The following is a 23,124-nucleotide window of genomic DNA, read 5'->3' as shown; positions in this document are numbered from 1 at the left end:
AACTAGAGAACTCTGCAACTAGAAACTCCGCATTTAAAAACTCCACAACTTGAGACGCCGCAACTAGAAACTCCACAACTTGAAACTCCACAACTAAAAACTCTACAACTAGAGACTCCTCAACTAGAGAATTCGCAACTAGAAACTCCAAAACTAGAGACTCTGCACCTAGAAACTCCGCAGCTAGAAACTCCACAACTAGAAGCTCCACAACTCGAAACTCCACAACTCGAAACTCCAACACTTGAAACTCCACAACTCAAAACTGCACAACTTGAAACTCCACAACTAGAAACTCCACAACTTGAGACTCCGCAACTAGTAACTCCACAACTTGAAACTCCACAACTAGAAACTCCACAACCAGAAACTCCACAACTAGAAACTCCACAACTAGAAACTCCACATTTAGAAACTCCGCAACTAGAGACACCACAACTAGAAACTCCACAACTTGAAACTCCACAACTAGAAACTCCACAACTAGAAACTCTACAACTAGAAACTACACAACTAGAAACTCCACAACTAGAAACTCCAACACTACAAACTCCACAAATAGAGACTCGCCAACTAGAAATTCTATATCTACAAACTCCACAACTAAAAACTCCACAACTAGAAACTCCACAACTAGAAACTCCACAATTAGAAACTCCACAACTAGAGATTCCGCAACTAGAAACTCCCCAACCAGAGACTCTGCAACTAGAAACTCCACAACTAGAAACTCCGCAACTAGAGAAACCACAACTAGAAACTCCACAACTTGAAACTCCACAACTAGAAACTCCACAACTAGAAACTCCACAACTAGAAACTCCACAACTAGAAACTCCATAACTAGAAACTCCACAACTTGAAACTCCACAACTAGACACTACACAACTAGAAACTCCACAACTAGAGACTGCGCAACTAGAGAACTCCGCAACTAGAAACTCCGCATTTAAAAACTCCACAACTTGAGACGCCGCAACTAGAAACTCCACAACTTAAAACTCCACAACTAGAAACTCCACAACTAAAATCTCTACAACTAGAGACTGCTCAACTAGAGAATTCGCAACTAGAAACTCCAAAACTAGAGACTCTGGCCTAGAAACTCCGCAGCTAGAAACTCCACAACTAGAAGCTCCACAACTCGAAACTCCACAACTCGAAACTCCACAACTTGAAACTCCACAACTCAAAACTCCACAACTTGAAACTCCACAACAAGAAACTCCACAACTTGAGACTTCACAACTAGACACTCCACAACTTGGAACTCCACAACTAGAAACTCCACAACTAGAAACTCCACAACTAGGCACTACACAACTGAAACTCCACAACTAGAGACTGCGCAACTAGAGAACTCCGCAACTAGAAACTCCGCATTTAAAAACTCCACAACTTGAAACTCCACAACTAGAAACTCCACAACTAAAAACTCTACAACTAGAGACTGCTCTACTAGAGAATTCGCAACTAGAAACTCTAAAACTAGAGACTCTGACCTAGAAACTCCGCAGCTAGAAATTCCACAACTAGAAGCTCCACAACTCGAAACTCCACAACTCGAAACTCCACAACTTGAAACTCCACAACTAGAAACTCCACAACTTGAGACTTCACAACTAGACACTCAACAACTAGAAACTCCACAAATAGAGACTCGGCAACTAGAAATTCCATATCTAGAAACTCCACAACTAGAAACTGCAAAACTAGAGACTTCACAACTAGAAACTCAACAACTAGAAACACTACAACTAAAAACTCCACAACTGGAAACTCCACAACTTGAGACTCCGCAACTTGAAACTCCACAACTAGAAACTCCGCTATTAAAAACTCCGCAACTAGAAACTCCACAACTTGAAACTCCACAACTAGATACTCCACAACTGGAAACTCCACAACTAGTTTCTTCACAACTGGGAACTCCACAACTAGATACTCCACCTCTGGAAACTCCACAACTAGAAACTCCACAACTAGAGACTCAACAACTCGAAACTCCACAACTAGAAACTCCACAACAAGACACTCCGCAATTCCACAACTAGAAACTCCACAACTGGAAACTCCACAACTAGATACTCCGCAACTAGAAACTCCACAACTAGAAACTCCACAACTAGAAACTCTCCAACTAGAGACTCCACAACTAGAAACTCCACAATTAGATACTCCACAACTAGAGATTCCGCAACTAGAAACTCCCCAACAAGAGACTCCGCAACTAGAAACTCCACAACTAGAGACTCCAAAATTAGAAACTCCACAACTAGAAACCCCACAACTACAAACTACACAAATAGAGACTCGGCAACTAGAAATTCCATATCTAGAAACTCCACAACTAAAAACTCCACAACTAGAAACTCCACAACTAGAAACTCCACAATTAGAAACTCAACAACTAGAGATTCCGCAACTAGAAACTCCACAACCAGAGACTCTGCAACTAGAAACTCCACAACTAGAAACTCCGCAACTAGACACACCACAACTAGAAACTCCACCACTTGAAACTCCGCAACTAGAAACTCCACAACTAGAAACTCCACAACTAGAAACTCCACAACTAGAAACTCCACAACTAGAAACTCCACAACTTGAAACTCCACAAATAGACACTACACAACTGAAACTCCACAACTAGAGACTGCGCAACTAGAGAACTCCGCAACTAGAAACTCCGCATTTAAAAACTCCACAACTTGAGACGCCGCAACTAGAAACTCCACAACTTGAAACTCCACAACTAGAAACTCCACTACTAAAAACTCTACAACTAGAGACTGCTCTACTAGAGAATTCGCAACAAGAAACTCTAAAACTAGAGACTCTGATCTAGAAACTCCGCAGCTAGAAACTCCACAACTAGAAGCTCCACAACTCGAAACTCCACAACTCGAAACTCCACAATTTGAAACTCCACAACTAGAAACTCCACAACTTGAGACTTCACAACTAGACACTCAACAACTAGAAACTCCACAAATAGAGACTCGGCAACTAGAAATTCCATATCTAGAAACTCCACAACTAGAAACTGCAAAACTAGAGACTTCACAGCTAGAAACTCAACAACTAGAAACTCTACAACAAAAAAACTCCACAACTGGAAACTCCACAACTAGAAACTCCGCTATTAAAAACTCCGCCACTAGAAACTCCACAACTTGAAACTCCACCACTAGATACTCCACAACTGGAAACTCCACAACTAGTTTCTTCACAACTGGGAACTCCACAACTAGATACTCCACCTCTGGAAACTCCACAACTAGAAACTCCACAACTAGAGACTCAACAACTCGAAACTCCACAACTAGAAACTCCACAACTAGAAACTCCACAACAAGACAATCCGCAATTCCACAACTAGAAACTCCACAACTGGAAACTCCACAACTAGATACTCCGCAACTAGAAACTCCACAACTAGAGACTCCACAACTTAAAACTCCACAACTAGAAACTCCACAACTAGAAACTCTCCAACTAGAGACTCCACAACTAGAAACTCCACAATTAGATACTCCACAACTAGAGATTCCGCAACTAGAAACTCCCCAACCAGAGACTCTGCAACTAGAAACTCCGCAGCTAGAAACTACACAACTAGAGACTCCACAACTAGGAACTCCAACTCGAACTTCCACAACTCGAAACTCGACAACTGGAAACTCCACAACTAGACACTCCACAACTAAAAACTCTTCAACTAGAAACTCCCAAACTAGAGACTCCACAACTAGAGAATCTACAACTAGAGACTTCAAACTAGAAACTCAACAACTAGAAACTCCACAACTAAAAACTCAACAACTAGAAACTCCACAGCTTGAGACTCCGCAACTTGAAACTCCACAACTAGAAACTCCGCAACTAGAAACTCCACAACTAGGGACTCCGCAACTAGAAACTCCTCAACTAGAAACTCCACAACTGGAAACTCCACTACTAGATACTCCACAACTGGAAACTCGACAACTAGAAACTCCACATTCAGAAACTCCACTTGAAACTCCACAACTTGAGACTCTGCAACTAGAAACTCCACAACTAGAGACTCCGCAACTCCACAACTAGAAACTCCACAACTGGAAAATCCAATCTAGATACTCCACAACTAGAAAATCCACAACTAGAAACTCCACAACTATAGACTCTACAACTTGAAACTCCACAAGTTTAAACTGCACAACTAGAAACTCCACAACTATAAACTCCACAACTAGAAACTCCACAACTACAAACTCCACAACTAGAAACTCCACAAATAGAGACTGGGCAACTAGAAATTCCATATCTAGAAACTCCACAACTAGAAACTGCAAAACTAGAGACTTCACAACAAGAAACTCAACAACTAGAAACTCCACAACTAAAAACTCCACAACTGGAAACTCCACAACTTGAGACTCCACAACTAAAAACTCCACAACTGGAAACTCCACAACTTGAGACTCCGCAACTTGAAACTTCACAACTAGAAACTCCGCTATTAAAAACTCCACATATAGATACTCCACAACTGGAAACTCCACAACTAGATACTTCACAACTGGAAACTCCACAACTAGATACTCCTCAACTGGAAACTCCACAACTACAAACTCCACAACTAGAGCCTCCACAACTCGAAACTCCACAACTAGAAACTCCACAACCAGAGACTCCGCAACTCCACAACTAGAAACTCCACAACGGGAAACTCCACAACTCGAATCTCCACAACTCCAACTCCACAACTCAAAACTCCACAACCCTAAACTCCACAACTAGAAACTCCACAACTTGAGACTCCGCAACTAGAAACTCCACAACTTGAAACTCCACAACTAGAAACTCCACAACTAGAAACTCCACAACTAGAAACTCCACAACTAGAAACCCCACAACTAGAAACTCCACAACTGGAGACTCCACAATTAGAAACTCCACAACTAGAAACCCCACAACTACAAACTCCACAAATAGAGACTCGGCAACTAGAAATTCTATATCTAGAAACTCCACAACTAAAAACTCCACAACTAGAAACTCCACAACTAGAAACTCCACAATTAGAAACTCAACAACTAGAGATTCCGCAACTAGAAACTCCGCAACTAGAAACTCCACAACTAGAAACTCCACAACTAGATACTCCACAACTAGAAACTCCACAACTTGAAACTCCAGAACTAGACACTACACAACTAGAAATTCCACAACTAGAGAGTGTGCAACTAGAGAACTCCGCAACTAGAAACTCCGCATTTAAAAACTCCACAACTTTAGACACCGCAACTAGAAACTCCACAACTTGAAACTCCAGAACTAGAAACTCCACAACTAAAAACTCTACAACTAGAGACTCCTCAACTAGAGAACTCCGCAACTAGAAACTCCGTATTTAAAAACTCCACAACTTGAGACGCTGCAACTAGAAACTCCACAACTTGAAACTCCACAACTAGAAGCTCCTCAACTCGAAACTCCACAACTCGAAACTCCACAACTTGAAACTCCACAACTCAAAACTCCACAACTTGAAACTCCAGAACTAGAAACTCCACAACTTGAGACTTCACAACTAGACACTCAACAACTAGAAACTCCACAACCAGAAACTGCACAACTAGAAACTCCACAACTAGAAACTTCACAACTAGAAACTCCACAACCAGAAACTCCACAACTAGAAACTCCGCAACTGGAGACTCCACAATTAGAAACTTCACGACTAGAAACTCCACAACTAGAAACTCCACAACAAAAAACTTCACAATTCGAAACTCTTCAACTAGAAACTCCACAACTTGAAACTCCACAGCTAGACACTACACAACTAGAAACTCCACAACTAGAGACTGCGCAACTAGAGAACTCCGCAACTAGAAACTCCGTATTTAAAAACTCCAAAACTTGAGACGCCGCAACTAGAAACTCCACAACTTGAAACTCCACAACTAGAAACTCCACAACTAAAAACTCTACAACTAGAGACTCCTCAACTAGAGAATTCGCAACTAGAATCTCCAAAACTTGAGACTCTGCACCTAGAAACTCCGCAGCTAGAAACTCCACAACTAGAAGCTCCACAACTCGAAACTCCACAACTCCAAACTCCACAACTTGAAACTCCACAACTCAAAACTCCACAACTTGAAACTCCACAACTTGAAACTCCACAACTAGAAACTCCACAACCAGAAACTCCACAACTAGAAACTCCACAACTAGAAACTCCACAACTAGAAACTCCGCAACTAGAGACACCACAACTTGAAACTCCACAACTAGAAACTCCACAACTAGAAACTCCACAACTAGAAACTACACAACTAGGAACTCCACAACTAGAAACTCCAACACTACAAACTCCACAAATAGAGACTCGGCAACTAGAAATTCCATTTCTAGAAACTCCACAACTAAAAACTCCAACTCTAGAAACTCCACAACTAGAAACTCCACAATTAGAAACTCCACAACTAGAGATTCCGCAACTAGAAACTCCCCAACCAGAGACTCTGCAACAAGAAAATCCACAACTAGAAACTCCGCAACTAGAGAAACGACAACTAGAAACTCCACAACTTGAAACTCCACAACTAGAAACTCCACAACTAGAAACTCCACAACTAGAAACTCCACAACTAGAAACTCCATAACTAGAAACTCCACAACTTGAAACTCCACAACTAGACACTACACAACTAGAAACTCCACAATTAGAGACTGCGCAACTAGAGAACTCCGCAACTAGAAACTCCGCATTTAAAAACTCCACAACTTGAGACGCCGCAACTAGAAACTCCACAACTTAAAACTCCACAACTAGAAACTCCACAACTAAAAACTCTACAACTAGAGACTGCTCAACTAGAGAATTCACAACTAGAAACTCCAAAACTAGAGACTCTGGCCTAGAAACTCCGCAGCTAGAAACTCCACAACTAGAAGCTCCACAACTCGAAACTCCACAACTCGAAACTCCACAACTTGAAACTCCACAACTCAAAACTCCACAACTTTAAACTCCACAACTAGAAACTCCACAACTTGAGACTTCACAACTAGACACTCAACAACTAGAAACTCCACAACCAGAAACTCCACAATTAGAAACTCTACGACTAGAAACTCCACAACTAGAAACTCCACAACCAGAAACTCCACAACTAGAAACTCTACAACTAGAAACTCCACAACTTGAAACTCCACAGCTAGACACTACACAGCTAGAAACTCCACAACTAGAGACTGCGCAACTACAGAACTCTGCAACTAGAAACTCCGTATTTAAAAACTCCACAACTTGAGATGCCACAACTAGAAACTCCACAACTTGAAACTCCACAACTAGAAACTCCACAACTAAAAACTCTACAACTATAGACTTCTCAACTAGAGAATTCGCAACTAGAAACTCCACAACTTGGAACTCCACAACTAGAAACTCCACAACTAGAAACTCCACAACTAGGCACTACACAACTGAAAATCCACAACTAGAGACTGCGCAAATAGAGAACTCCGCAACTAGAAACTCCGCATTTAAAAACTCCACAACTTGAAACTCCACAACTAGAAACTCCACAACTAAAAACTCTACAACTAGAGACTGCTCTACTAGAGAATTCGCAACTAGAAACTCTAAAACTAGAGACTCTGACCTAGAAACTCCGCAGCTAGAAATTCCACAACTAGAAGCTCCACAACTCGAAACTCAACAACTCGAAACTCCACAACTTGAAACTCCACAACTAGAAACTTCACAACTTGAGACTTCACAACTAGACACTCAACAACTAGAAACTCCACAAATAGAGACTCGGCAACTAGAAATTCCATATCTAGAAACTCCACAACTAGAAACTGCAAAACTAGAGACTTCACAACTAGAAACTCAACAACTAGAAACTCTACAACTAAAAACTCCACAACTGGAAACTCAACAACTTGAGACTCCGCAACTTGAAACTCCACAACTAGAAACTCCGCTATTAAAAACTCCGCAACTAGAAACTCCACAACTTGAAACTCCACAACTAGATACTCCACAACTGGAAACTCCACAACTAGTTTCTTCACAACTGGGAACTCCACAACTAGATACTCCACCTCTGGAAACTCCACAACTAGAAACTCCACAACTAGAGACTCAACAACTCGAAACTCCACAACTAGAAACTCCACAACAAGACACTCCGCAATTCCACAACTAGAAACTCCACAACTGGAAACTCCACAACTAGATACTCCGCAACTAGAAACTCCACAACTAGAGACTCCACAACTTAAAACTCCACAACTAGAAACTCCACAACTAGAAACTCTCCAACTAGAGACTCCACAACTAGAAACTCCACAATTAGATACTCCACAACTAGAGATTCCGCAACTAGAAACTCCCCAACCAGAGACTCCGCAACTAGAAACTCCACAACTAGAGACTCCACAATTAGAAACTCCACAACTAGAAACCCCACAACTACAAACTCCACAAATAGAGACTCGGCAACTAGAAATTCCATATCTAGAAACTCCACAACTAAAAACTCCACAACTAGAAACTCCACAATTAGAAACTCAACAACTAGAGATTCCGACTAAAAACTCCACAACCAGAGACTCTGCAACTAGAAACTCCACAACTAGAAACTCCGCAACTAGACACACCACAACTAGAAACTCCACCACTTGAAACTCCGCAACTAGAAACTCCACAACTAGAAACTCCACAACTAGAAACTCCACAACTAGAAACTCCACAACTAGAAACTCCACAACTAGAAACTCCACAACTTGAAACTCCACAACTAGACACTACACAACTGAAACTCCACAACTAGAGACTGCGCAACTAGAGAACTCCGCAACTAGAAACTCCGCATTTAAAAACTCCACAACTTGAGACGCCGCAACTAGAAACTCCACAACTTGAAACTCCACAACTAGAAACTCCACAACTAAAAACTCTACAACTAGAGACTGCTCTACTAGAGAATTCGCAGCTAGAAACTCTAAAACTAGAGACTCTGATCTGGAAACTCCGCAGCTAGAAACTCCACAACTAGAAGCTCCACAACTCGAAACTACACAACTCGAAACTCCACAATTTGAAACTCCACAACTAGAAACTCCACAACTTGAGACTTCACAACTAGACACTCAACAACTAGAAACTCCACAAATAGAGACTCGGCAACTAGAAATTCCATATCTAGAAACTCCACAACTAGAAACTGCCAAACTAGAGACTTCACAGCTAGAAACTCAACAACTAGAAACTCTACAACAAAAAAACTCCACAACTGGAAACTCCACAACTAGAAACTCCGCTATTAAAAACTCCGCCACTAGAAACTCCACAACTTGAAACTCCACAACTAGATACTCCACAACTGGAAACTCCACAACTAGTTTCTTCACAACTGGGAACTCCACAACTAGATACTCCACCTCTGGAAACTCCACAACTAGAAACTCCACAACTAGAGACTCAACAACTCGAAACTCCACAACTAGAAACTCCACAACTAGAAACTCCACAACAAGACACTCCGCAATTCCACAACTAGAAACTCCAGAACTGGAAACTCCACAACTAGATACTCCGCAACTAGAAACTCCACAACTAGAGACTCCCAAACTAGAGACTCCACAACTAGAGAATCTACAACTAGAGACTTCAAACTAGAAACTCAACAACTAGAAACTCCACAACTAAAAACTCAACAACTAGAAACTCCACAGCTTGAGACTCCGCAACTTGAAACTCCACAACTAGAAACTCCGCAACTAGAAACTCCACAACTAGGGACTCCGCAACTAGAAACTCCTCAACTAGAAACTCCACAACTGGAAACTCCACTACTAGATACTCCACAACTGGAAACTCGACAACTAGAAACTCCACATTCAGAAACTCCACTTGAAACTCCACAGCTAGAGACTCTGCAACTAGAAACTCCACAACTAGAGACTCCGCAACTCCACAACTAGAAACTCCACTACTGGAAAATCCAATCTAGATACTCCACAACTAGAAAATCCACAACTAGAAACTCCACAACTATAGACTCTACAACTTGAAACTCCACAAGTTTAAACTGCACAACTAGAAACTCCACAACTATAAACTCCACAACTACAAACTCCACAACTACAAACTCCACAACTACAAACTCCACAACTACAAACTCCACAAATAGAGACTGGGCAACTAGAAATTCCATATCTAGAAACTCCACAACTAGAAACTGCAAAACTAGAGACTTCACAACAAGAAACTCAACAACTAGAAACTCCACAAGTAAAAACTCCACAACTGGAAACTCCACAACTTGAGACTCCACAACTAAAAACTCCACAACTGGAAACTCCACAACTTGAGACTCCGCAACTTGAAACTTCACAACTTGAGACTCCGCAACTAGAAACTCCACAACTTGAAACTCCACAACTAGAAACTCCACAACTAGAAACTCCACAACTAGAAACTCCACAACTAGAAACTCCTCAACTCGAAACTCCACAACTCGAAACTCCACAACTTGAAACTCCACAACTCAAAACTCCACAACTTGAAACTCCAGAACTAGAAACTCCACAACTTGAGACTTCACAACTAGACACTCAACAACTAGAAACTCCACAACCAGAAACTGCACAACTAGAAACTCCACAACTAGAAACTTCACAACTAGAAACTCCACAATCAGAAACTCCACAACTAGAAACTCCGCAACTGGAGACTCCACAATTAGAAACTCCACGACTAGAAACTCCACAACTAGAAACTCCACAACAAAAAACTTCACAATTCGAAACTCTTCAACTAGAAACTCCACAACTTGAAACTCCACAGCTAGACACTACACAACTAGAAACTCCACAACTAGAGACTGCGCAACTAGAGAACTCCGCAACTAGAAACTCCGTATTTAAAAACTCCACAACTTGAGACGCTGCAACTAGAAACTCCACAACTTGAAACTCCACAACTAGAAACTCCACAACTAAAAACTCTACAACTAGAGACTCCTCAACTTGAGAATTCGCAACTAGAATCTCCAAAACTAGAGAATCTGCACCTAGAAACTCCGCAGCTAGAAACTCCACAACTAGAAACTCCACAACTCGAAACTCCACAACTCCAAACTCCACAACTTGAAACTCCACAACTCAAAACTCCACAACTTAAACTCCACAACTTGAAACTCCACAACTTGAAACTCCACAACTTGAAACTCCACAACTTGAAACTCCACAACTAGAAACTCCACAACCAGAAACTCCACAACTAGAAACTCCACAACTAGAAACTCCACAACTAGAAACTCCGCAACTAGAGACACCACAACTTGAAACTCCACAACTTGAAACTCCACAACTAGAAACTCCACAACTAGAAACTCCACAACTAGAAGCTCCACAACTCGAAACTCCACAACTCGAAACTCCACAATTTGAAACTCCACAACTAGAAACTCCACAACTTGAGACTTCACAACTAGACACTCAACAACTAGAAACTCCACAAATAGAGACTCGGCAACTAGAAATTTCATATCTAGAAACTCCACAACTAGAAACTGCAAAACTAGAGACTTCACAGCTAGAAACTCAACAACTACAAACTCTACAACAAAAAAACTCCACAACTGGAAACTCCACAACTAGAGACTGCGCAAGTACAGAACTCTGCAACTAGAAACTCCGTATTTAAAAACTCCACAACTTGAGATGCCACAACTAGAAACTCCACAACTTGAAACTCCACAACTAGAAACTCCACAACTAAAAACTCTACAACTATAGACTCCTCAACTAGAGAATTCGCAACTAGAAACTCCACAACTTGGAACTCCACAACTAGAAACTCCACAACTAGAAACTCCACAACTAGGCACTACACAACTGAAAATCCACAACTAGAGACTGCGCAAATAGAGAACTCCGCAACTAGAAACTCCGCATTTAAAAACTCCACAACTTGAAACTCCACAACTAGAAACTCCACAACTAAAAACTCTACAACTAGAGACTGCTCTACTAGAGAATTCGCAACTAGAAACTCTAAAACTAGAGACTCTGACCTAGAAACTCCGCAGCTAGAAATTCCACAACTAGAAGCTCCACAACTCGAAACTCAACAACTCGAAACTCCACAACTTGAAACTCCACAACTAGAAACTTCACAACTTGAGACTTCACAACTAGACACTCAACAACTAGAAACTCCACAAATAGAGACTCGGCAACTAGAAATTCCATATCTAGAAACTCCACAACTAGAAACTGCAAAACTAGAGACTTCACAACTAGAAACTCAACAACTAGAAACTCTACAACTAAAAACTCCACAACTGGAAACTCCACAACTTGAGACTCCGCAACTTGAAACTCCACAACTAGAAACTCCGCTATTAAAAACTCCGCAACTAGAAACTCCACAACTTGAAACTCCACAACTAGATACTCCACAACTGGAAACTCCACAACTAGTTTCTTCACAACTGGGAACTCCACAACTAGATACTCCACCTCTGGAAACTCCACAACTAGAAACTCCACAACTAGAGACTCAACAACTCGAAACTCCACAACTAGAAACTCCACAACAAGACACTCCGCAATTCCACAACTAGAAACTCCACAACTGGAAACTCCACAACTAGATACTCCGCAACTAGAAACTCCACAACTAGAGACTCCACAACTTAAAACTCCACAACTAGAAACTCCACAACTAGAAACTCTCCAACTAGAGACTCCACAACTAGAAACTCCACAATTAGATACTCCACAACTAGAGATTCCGCAACTAGAAACTCCCCAACCAGAGACTCCGCAACTAGAAACTCCACAACTAGAGACTCCACAATTAGAAACTCCACAACTAGAAACCCCACAACTACAAACTCCACAAATAGAGACTCGGCAACTAGAAATTCCATATCTAGAAACTCCACAACTAAAAACTCCACAACTAGAAACTCCACAATTAGAAACTCAACAACTAGAGATTCCGACTAAAAACTCCACAACCAGAGACTCTGCAACTAGAAACTCCACAACTAGAAACTCCACAACTAGACACACCACAACTAGAAACTCCACCACTTGAAACTCCGCAACTAGAAACTCCACAACTAGAAACTCCACAACTAGAAACTCCACAACTAGAAACTCCACAACTAGAAACTCCACAACTAGAAACTCCACAACTTGAAACTCCACAACTAGACACTACACAACTGAAACTCCACAACTAGAGACTGCGCAACTAGAGAACTCCGCAACTAGAAACTCCGCATTTAAAAACTCCACAACTTGAGACGCCGCAACTAGAAACTCCACAACTTGAAACTCCACAACTAGAAACTCCACAACTAGAAACTCCACAACTAGAGACTCCACAATTAGAAACTCCACAACTAGAAACCCCACAACTACAAACTCCACAAATAGAGACTCGGCAACTAGAAATTCTATATCTAGAAACTCCACAACTAAAAACTCCACAACTAGAAACTCCACAACTAGAAACTCCACAATTAGAAACTCAACAACTAGAGATTCCGCAACTAGAAACTCCGCAACTAGAAACTCCACAACTAGAAACTCCACAACTAGATACTCCACAACTAGAAACTCCACAACTTGAAACTCCAGAACTAGACACTACACAACTAGAAATTCCACAACTAGAGAGTGTGCAACTAGAGAACTCCGCAACTAGAAACTCCGCATTTAAAAACTCCACAACTTTAGACGCCGCAACTAGAAACTCCACAACTTGAAACTCCAGAACTAGAAACTCCACAACTAAAAACTCTACAACTAGAGACTCCTCAACTAGAGAACTCCGCAACTAGAAACTCCGTATTTAAAAACTCCACAACTTGAGACGCTGCAACTAGAAACTCCACAACTTGAAACTCCACAACTAGAAGCTCCTCAACTCGAAACTCCACAACTCGAAACTCCACAACTTGAAACTCCACAACTCAAAACTCCACAACTTGAAACTCCAGAACTAGAAACTCCACAACTTGAGACTTCACAACTAGACACTCAACAACTAGAAACTCCACAACCAGAAACTGCACAACTAGAAACTCCACAACTAGAAACTTCACAACTAGAAACTCCACAACCAGAAACTCCACAACTAGAAACTCCGCAACTGGAGACTCCACAATTAGAAACTCCACGACTAGAAACTCCACAACTAGAAACTCCACAACAAAAAACTTCACAATTCGAAACTCTTCAACTAGAAACTCCACAACTTGAAACTCCACAGCTAGACACTACACAACTAGAAACTCCACAACTAGAGACTGCGCAACTAGAGAACTCCGCAACTAGAAACTCCGTATTTAAAAACTCCAAAACTTGAGACGCCGCAACTAGAAACTCCACAACTTGAAACTCCACAACTAGAAACTCCACAACTAAAAACTCTACAACTAGAGACTCCTCAACTAGAGAATTCGCAACTAGAATCTCCAAAACTTGAGACTCTGCACCTAGAAACTCCGCAGCTAGAAACTCCACAACTAGAAGCTCCACAACTCGAAACTCCACAACTCCAAACTCCACAACTTGAAACTCCACAACTCAAAACTCCACAACTTGAAACTCCACAACTTGAAACTCCACAACTTGAAACTCCACAACTTGAAACTCCACAACTAGAAACTCCACAACCAGAAACTCCACAACTAGAAACTCCACAACTAGAAACTCCACAACTAGAAACTCCGCAACTAGAGACACCACAACTTGAAACTCCACAACTAGAAACTCCACAACTAGAAACTCCACAACTAGAAACTACACAACTAGGAACTCCACAACTAGAAACTCCAACACTACAAACTCCACAAATAGAGACTCGGCAACTAGAAATTCCATTTCTAGAAACTCCACAACTAAAAACTCCAACTCTAGAAACTCCACAACTAGAAACTCCACAATTAGAAACTCCACAACTAGAGATTCCGCAACTAGAAACTCCCCAACCAGAGACTCTGCAACAAGAAAATCCACAACTAGAAACTCCGCAACTAGAGAAACGACAACTAGAAACTCCACAACTTGAAACTCCACAACTAGAAACTCCACAACTAGAAACTCCACAACTAGAAACTCCACAACTAGAAACTCCATAACTAGAAACTCCACAACTTGAAACTCCACAACTAGACACTACACAACTAGAAACTCCACAATTAGAGACTGCGCAACTAGAGAACTCCGCAACTAGAAACTCCGCATTTAAAAACTCCACAACTTGAGACGCCGCAACTAGAAACTCCACAACTTAAAACTCCACAACTAGAAACTCCACAACTAAAAACTCTACAACTAGAGACTGCTCAACTAGAGAATTCACAACTAGAAACTCCAAAACTAGAGACTCTGGCCTAGAAACTCCGCAGCTAGAAACTCCACAACTAGAAGCTCCACAACTCGAAACTCCACAACTCGAAACTCCACAACTTGAAACTCCACAACTCAAAACTCCACAACTTTAAACTCCACAACTAGAAACTCCACAACTTGAGACTTCACAACTAGACACTCAACAACTAGAAACTCCACAACCAGAAACTCCACAATTAGAAACTCTACGACTAGAAACTCCACAACTAGAAACTCCACAACCAGAAACTCCACAACTAGAAACTCTACAACTAGAAACTCCACAACTTGAAACTCCACAGCTAGACACTACACAGCTAGAAACTCCACAACTAGAGACTGCGCAACTACAGAACTCTGCAACTAGAAACTCCGTATTTAAAAACTCCACAACTTGAGATGCCACAACTAGAAACTCCACAACTTGAAACTCCACAACTAGAAACTCCACAACTAAAAACTCTACAACTATAGACTTCTCAACTAGAGAATTCGCAACTAGAAACTCCACAACTTGGAACTCCACAACTAGAAACTCCACAACTAGAAACTCCACAACTAGGCACTACACAACTGAAAATCCACAACTAGAGACTGCGCAAATAGAGAACTCCGCAACTAGAAACTCCGCATTTAAAAACTCCACAACTTGAAACTCCACAACTAGAAACTCCACAACTAAAAACTCTACAACTAGAGACTGCTCTACTAGAGAATTCGCAACTAGAAACTCTAAAACTAGAGACTCTGACCTAGAAACTCCGCAGCTAGAAATTCCACAACTAGAAGCTCCACAACTCGAAACTCAACAACTCGAAACTCCACAACTTGAAACTCCACAACTAGAAACTTCACAACTTGAGACTTCACAACTAGACACTCAACAACTAGAAACTCCACAAATAGAGACTCGGCAACTAGAAATTCCATATCTAGAAACTCCACAACTAGAAACTGCAAAACAAGAGACTTCACAACTAGAAACTCAACAACTAGAAACTCTACAACTAAAAACTCCACAACTGGAAACTCAACAACTTGAGACTCCGCAACTTGAAACTCCACAACTAGAAACTCCGCTATTAAAAACTCCGCAACTAGAAACTCCACAACTTGAAACTCCACAACTAGATACTCCACAACTGGAAACTCCACAACTAGTTTCTTCACAACTGGGAACTCCACAACTAGATACTCCACCTCTGGAAACTCCACAACTAGAAACTCCACAACTAGAGACTCAACAACTCGAAACTCCACAACTAGAAACTCCACAACAAGACACTCCGCAATTCCACAACTAGAAACTCCACAACTGGAAACTCCACAACTAGATACTCCGCAACTAGAAACTCCACAACTAGAGACTCCACAACTTAAAACTCCACAACTAGAAACTCCACAACTAGAAACTCTCCAACTAGAGACTCCACAACTAGAAACTCCACAATTAGATACTCCACAACTAGAGATTCCGCAACTAGAAACTCCCCAACCAGAGACTCCGCAACTAGAAACTCCACAACTAGAGACTCCACAATTAGAAACTCCACAACTAGAAACCCCACAACTACAAACTCCACAAATAGAGACTCGGCAACTAGAAATTCCATATCTAGAAACTCCACAACTAAAAACTCCACAACTAGAAACTCCACAATTAGAAACTCAACAACTAGAGATTCCGACTAAAAACTCCACAACCAGAGACTCTGCAACTAGAAACTCCACAACTAGAAACTCCGCAACTAGACACACCACAACTAGAATCTCCACCACTTGAAACTCCGCAACTAGAAACTCCACAACTAGAAACTCCACAACTAGAAACTCCACAACTAGAAACTCCACAACTAGAAACTCCACAACTAGAAACTCCACAACTTGAAACTCCACAACTAGACACTACACAACTGAAACTCCACAACTAGAGACTGCGCAACTAGAGAACTCCGCAACTAGAAACTCCGCATTTAAAAACTCCACAACTTGAGACGCCGCAACTAGAAACTCCACAACTTGAAACTCCACAACTAGAAACTCCACAACTAAAAACTCTACAACTAGAGACTGCTCTACTAGAGAATTCGCAGCTAGAAACTCTAAAACTAGAGACTCTGATCTGGAAACTCCGCAGCTAGAAACTCCACAACTAGAAGCTCCACAACTCGAAACTACACAACTCGAAACTCCACAATTTGAAACTCCACAACTAGAAACTCCACAACTTGAGACTTCACAACTAGACACTCAACAACTAGAAACTCCACAAATAGAGACTCGGCAACTAGAAATTCCATATCTAGAAACTCCACAACTAGAAACTGCCAAACTAGAGACTTCACAGCTAGAAACTCAACAACTAGAAACTCTACAACAAAAAAACTCCACAACTGGAAACTCCACAACTAGAAACTCCGCTATTAAAAACTCCGCCACTAGAAACTCCACAACTTGAAACTCCACAACTAGATACTCCACAACTGGAAACTCCACAACTAGTTTCTTCACAACTGGGAACTCCACAACTAGATACTCCACCTCTGGAAACTCCACAACTAGAAACTCCACAACTAGAGACTCAACAACTCGAAACTCCACAACTAGAAACTCCACAACTAGAAACTCCACAACAAGACACTCCGCAATTCCACAACTAGAAACTCCAGAACTGGAAACTCCACAACTAGATACTCCGCAACTAGAAACTCCACAACTAGAGACTCCCAAACTAGAGACTCCACAACTAGAGAATCTACAACTAGAGACTTCAAACTAGAAACTCAACAACTAGAAACTCCACAACTAAAAACTCAACAACTAGAAACTCCACAGCTTGAGACTCCGCAACTTGAAACTCCACAACTAGAAACTCCGCAACTAGAAACTCCACAACTAGGGACTCCGCAACTAGAAACTCCTCAACTAGAAACTCCACAACTGGAAACTCCACTACTAGATACTCCACAACTGGAAACTCGACAACTAGAAACTCCACATTCAGAAACTCCACTTGAAACTCCACAGCTAGAGACTCTGCAACTAGAAACTCCACAACTAGAGACTCCGCAACTCCACAACTAGAAACTCCACTACTGGAAAATCCAATCTAGATACTCCACAACTAGAAAATCCACAACTAGAAACTCCACAACTATAGACTCTACAACTTGAAACTCCACAAGTTTAAACTGCACAACTAGAAACTCCACAACTATAAACTCCACAACTACAAACTCCACAACTACAAACTCCACAACTACAAACTCCACAACTACAAACTCCACAAATAGAGACTGGGCAACTAGAAATTCCATATCTAGAAACTCCACAACTGGAAACTGCAAAACTAGAGACTTCACAACAAGAAACTCAACAACTAGAAACTCCACAACTAAAAACTCCACAACTGGAAACTCCACAACTTGAGACTCCACAACTAAAAACTCCACAACTGGAAACTCCACAACTTGAGACTCCGCAACTTGAAACTTCACAACTTGAGACTCCGCAACTAGAAACTCCACAACTTGAAACTCCACAACTAGAAACTCCACAACTAGAAACTCCACAACTAGAAACTCCACAACTAGAAACTCCTCAACTCGAAACTCCACAACTCGAAACTCCACAACTTGAAACTCCACAACTCAAAACTCCACAACTTGAAACTCCAGAACTAGAAACTCCACAACTTGAGACTTCACAACTAGACACTCAACAACTAGAAACTCCACAACCAGAAACTGCACAACTAGAAACTCCACAACTAGAAACTTCACAACTAGAAACTCCACAATCAGAAACTCCACAACTAGAAACTCCGCAACTGGAGACTCCACAATTAGAAACTCCACGACTAGAAACTCCACAACTAGAAACTCCACAACAAAAAACTTCACAATTCGAAACTCTTCAACTAGAAACTCCACAACTTGAAACTCCACAGCTAGACACTACACAACTAGAAACTCCACAACTAGAGACTGCGCAACTAGAGAACTCCGCAACTAGAAACTCCGTATTTAAAAACTCCACAACTTGAGACGCTGCAACTAGAAACTCCACAACTTGAAACTCCACAACTAGAAACTCCACAACTAAAAACTCTACAACTAGAGACTCCTCAACTTGAGAATTCGCAACTAGAATCTCCAAAACTAGAGAATCTGCACCTAGAAACTCCGCAGCTAGAAACTCCACAACTAGAAACTCCACAACTCGAAACTCCACAACTCCAAACTCCACAACTTGAAACTCCACAACTCAAAACTCCACAACTTAAACTCCACAACTTGAAACTCCACAACTTGAAACTCCACAACTTGAAACTCCACAACTTGAAACTCCACAACTAGAAACTCCACAACCAGAAACTCCACAACTAGAAACTCCACAACTAGAAACTCCACAACTAGAAACTCCGCAACTAGAGACACCACAACTTGAAACTCCACAACTTGAAACTCCACAACTAGAAACTCCACAACTAGAAACTCCACAACTAGAAGCTCCACAACTCGAAACTCCACAACTCGAAACTCCACAATTTGAAACTCCACAACTAGAAACTCCACAACTTGAGACTTCACAACTAGACACTCAACAACTAGAAACTCCACAAATAGAGACTCGGCAACTAGAAATTTCATATCTAGAAACTCCACAACTAGAAACTGCAAAACTAGAGACTTCACAGCTAGAAACTCAACAACTACAAACTCTACAACAAAAAAACTCCACAACTGGAAACTCCACAACTAGAGACTGCGCAACTACAGAACTCTGCAACTAGAAACTCCGTATTTAAAAACTCCACAACTTGAGATGCCACAACTAGAAACTCCACAACTTGAAACTCCACAACTAGAAACTCCACAACTAAAAACTCTACAACTATAGACTCCTCAACTAGAGAATTCGCAACTAGAAACTCCACAACTTGGAACTCCACAACTAGAAACTCCACAACTAGAAACTCCACAACTAGGCACTACACAACTGAAAATCCACAACTAGAGACTGCGCAAATAGAGAACTCCGCAACTAGAAACTCCGCATTTAAAAACTCCACAACTTGAAACTCCACAACTAGAAACTCCACAACTAAAAACTCTACAACTAGAGACTGCTCTACTAGAGAATTCGCAACTAGAAACTCTAAAACTAGAGACTCTGACCTAGAAACTCCGCAGCTAGAAATTCCACAACTAGAAGCTCCACAACTCGAAACTCAACAACTCGAAACTCCACAACTTGAAACTCCACAACTAGAAACTTCACAACTTGAGACTTCACAACTAGACACTCAACAACTAGAAACTCCACAAATAGAGACTCGGCAACTAGAAATTCCATATCTAGAAACTCCACAACTAGAAACTGCAAAACTAGAGACTTCACAACTAGAAACTCAACAACTAGAAACTCTACAACTAAAAACTCCACAACTGGAAACTCCACAACTTGAGACTCCGCAACTTGAAACTCCACAACTAGAAACTCCGCTATTAAAAACTCCGCAACTAGAAACTCCACAACTTGAAACTCCACAACTAGATACTCCACAACTGGAAACTCCACAACTAGTTTCTTCACAACTGGGAACTCCACAACTAGATACTCCACCTCTGGAAACTCCACAACTAGAAACTCCACAACTAGAGACTCAACAACTCGAAACTCCACAACTAGAAACTCCACAACAAGACACTCCGCAATTCCACAACTAGAAACTCCACAACTGGAAACTCCACAACTAGATACTCCGCAACTAGAAACTCCACAACTAGAGACTCCACAACTTAAAACTCCACAACTAGAAACTCCACAACTAGAAACTCTCCAACTAGAGACTCCACAACTAGAAACTCCACAATTAGATACTCCACAACTAGAGATTCCGCAACTAGAAACTCCCCAACCAGAGACTCCGCAACTAGAAACTCCACAACTAGAGACTCCACAATTAGAAACTCCACAACTAGAAACCCCACAACTACAAACTCCACAAATAGAGACTCGGCAACTAGAAATTCCATATCTAGAAACTCCACAACTAAAAACTCCACAACTAGAAACTCCACAATTAGAAACTCAACAACTAGAGATTCCGACTAAAAACTCCACAACCAGAGACTCTGCAACTAGAAACTCCACAACTAGAAACTCCACAACTAGACACACCACAACTAGAAACTCCACCACTTGAAACTCCGCAACTAGAAACTCCACAACTAGAAACTCCACAACTAGAAACTCCACAACTAGAAACTCCACAACTAGAAACTCCACAACTAGAAACTCCACAACTTGAAACTCCACAACTAGACACTACACAACTGAAACTCCACAACTAGAGACTGCGCAACTAGAGAACTCCGCAACTAGAAACTCCGCATTTAAAAACTCCACAACTTGAGACGCCGCAACTAGAAACTCCACAACTTGAAACTCCACAACTAGAAACTCCACAACTAGAAACTCCACAACTAGAGACTCCACAATTAGAAACTCCACAACTAGAAACCCCACAACTACAAACTCCACAAATAGAGACTCGGCAACTAGAAATTCTATATCTAGAAACTCCACAACTAAAAACTCCACAACTAGAAACTCCACAACTAGAAACTCCACAATTAGAAACTCAACAACTAGAGATTCCGCAACTAGAAACTCCGCAACTAGAAACTCCACAACTAGAAACTCCACAACTAGATACTCCACAACTAGAAACTCCACAACTTGAAACTCCAGAACTAGACACTACACAACTAGAAATTCCACAACTAGAGAGTGTGCAACTAGAGAACTCCGCAACTAGAAACTCCGCATTTAAAAACTCCACAACTTTAGACGCCGCAACTAGAAACTCCACAACTTGAAACTCCAGAACTAGAAACTCCACAACTAAAAACTCTACAACTAGAGACTCCTCAACTAGAGAACTCCGCAACTAGAAACTCCGTATTTAAAAACTCCACAACTTGAGACGCTGCAACTAGAAACTCCACAACTTGAAACTCCACAACTAGAAGCTCCTCAACTCGAAACTCCACAACTCGAAACTCCACAACTTGAAACTCCACAACTCAAAACTCCACAACTTGAAACTCCAGAACTAGAAACTCCACAACTTGAGACTTCACAACTAGACACTCAACAACTAGAAACTCCACAACCAGAAACTGCACAACTAGAAACTCCACAACTAGAAACTTCACAACTAGAAACTCCACAACCAGAAACTCCACAACTAGAAACTCCGCAACTGGAGACTCCACAATTAGAAACTCCACGACTAGAAACTCCACAACTAGAAACTCCACAACAAAAAACTTCACAATTCGAAACTCTTCAACTAGAAACTCCACAACTTGAAACTCCACAGCTAGACACTACACAACTAGAAACTCCACAACTAGAGACTGCGCAACTAGAGAACTCCGCAACTAGAAACTCCGTATTTAAAAACTCCAAAACTTGAGACGCCGCAACTAGAAACTCCACAACTTGAAACTCCACAACTAGAAACTCCACAACTAAAAACTCTACAACTAGAGACTCCTCAACTAGAGAATTCGCAACTAGAATCTCCAAAACTTGAGACTCTGCACCTAGAAACTCCGCAGCTAGAAACTCCACAACTAGAAGCTCCACAACTCGAAACTCCACAACTCCAAACTCCACAAC

Source organism: Rhipicephalus microplus, unplaced genomic scaffold (assembly GCF_043290135.1).
Source record: "Rhipicephalus microplus isolate Deutch F79 unplaced genomic scaffold, USDA_Rmic scaffold_44, whole genome shotgun sequence".
NCBI lineage: Eukaryota > Metazoa > Arthropoda > Arachnida > Ixodida > Ixodidae > Rhipicephalus > Rhipicephalus microplus.
The sequence above is the reverse complement of the archived record's forward strand: the minus strand, read 5'-3'. Positions refer to the sequence as shown.